The sequence below is a fragment of the Hibiscus syriacus genome, unplaced genomic scaffold (assembly GCF_006381635.1).
Source record: "Hibiscus syriacus cultivar Baekdansim isolate YM2019G1 unplaced genomic scaffold, ASM638163v2 tig00110546_pilon, whole genome shotgun sequence".
In the NCBI taxonomy this organism is placed as follows: Eukaryota; Viridiplantae; Streptophyta; class Magnoliopsida; order Malvales; family Malvaceae; genus Hibiscus; species Hibiscus syriacus.
The window spans coordinates 473,464-475,133 of NW_024062773.1; the positions used below are offsets into that span (position 1 = coordinate 473,464).

The 1,670-nt window shown below is 39.4% G+C and overlaps 1 pseudogene; it reads left to right on the forward strand.

Annotated features, from left to right (window-relative positions):
* On the forward strand, nt 1–626 carry LOC120130356 (annotated as a pseudogene).
* Nucleotides 627–1,670: the final 1,044 nt, after the last annotated feature.

The following is a 1,670-nucleotide window of genomic DNA, read 5'->3' on the forward strand; positions in this document are numbered from 1 at the left end:
ATGGCGAGTGATGATCAGACCGTGAAGATCATCGGGGAACAATTCTGTGTCCCTTACATAATGCAGCTCAACGTGAAGAGAAGAGTAGAATCATTTTCCAACGCACACTACGATGTGTTCGATACTACCGGGAACTTCCTCCTCCAAATCGACGGCGGCTCATGAAAGATCCTGCCGGTTTGCCTGTCATCACTCTCCGCAAAAAGGTATATTCTAATTTATTCAAATTGTCATACATTTTGATGTATCTGATACGAGGTTTTGGAAATCAACAGGCATTGTCCTGGAAAAAGAAATGGCAAATCCATGAACGGGAAAGCTTGGAACCGAACCATTTTCTGTGCAGCGTGCAACGATCGGACTCGATTCTGATCAAGAAGAATCTGGATGTCTACTTAGCAAGCAGCTACAAGGAAGATAGTCCAGATTTTCATGTGACTGGAAGTTTAACTTCGCTTTCGTTCAAGGTTTGGAAAGGCAATTCGTTGATTGCAGAGGTTAAGCATAATTACACATGGGGAAGTTGGCAGGGCAAGGAGAGTTTCCAGGTAAAAGTGTATCCAGAGGTGGACTATGCCTTCATTCTAGCTTTGATAGTGGTCATGCACGAGACTGACAGGCTATAAATCCTGATGTAAACGGGGATATATACATGGTTACATCCCAAGGGGAAACAAACCCTAAATGGGGAATATATAACTAGTATTTGGATAGCCGATGTATCTGGGTTTGTCCAGATTCAAATGTATTCTAATTTATCACCCAATGAGACCGTATTGGGATACTGGCAAGCAGATATAAACGATGGAAAATCTCATTAGGAAAACAACTACCACTGTGCTGATGAGCATGATGCATGGATTGGAAATATCCCATCTTTGTTGAACTATATTAGAGAAAATAACCTCAGTGACCAAAAATCCCATATAATATACGATTTTAACCAACTTTTTTCGGATTTACCAAAATGACCAACAAAATCGCAATGCGATCGTTAATTCGCAACGCGATCTCCATTATCGCAAATCAGTTTCCAGATTCGCAACGCGATTATGACTATCGCAATGCGATTTTCCAATTTCGCGTTGCGATTTTCCCAATTCGCAATGCGATACTGACTATCGCAATGCAATTTTCCTAATTCGCATTGCGATTTACGTATTCGCGTTGCGATTTTCATAATTCGCAATGCGAATTAGGAAAATCGCAACGCGAATACGTAAATTGCAATGCGAATCTTACTATCGCAATGCGATTTACATAGCGCCATTCGTATTAACGCGTAATTTTTTTTCAAATTCCAAACACGAATTTTTTCTTAATAAATCGGAAACTGAACCGTCCAGTAATCGCAACTCATAACCTCAAATCACACACAGTCACATCTCCATCTCTCACTCTCTACGGCGAAATCCGTCTCCATCTCCGAAGATTTCCGTCCCCATCACCGACGAAATCCCTCACAACCATTCACAGTCAAAAATCCCTCACAATTATTCAGAAATGGAAAATCAATCTCCGAGGGTTAGTTTTGTTTTTTTTTATTTTGAAATTTTTGCATTATTTTAGGTTTTTCATATTGAGATTGATGATAAGTTTACTGGTAATTTCAATAATAGATTAACCATTTCACTTAGATTTCTTATTAAATTCATTTGATTGCTGCCAAT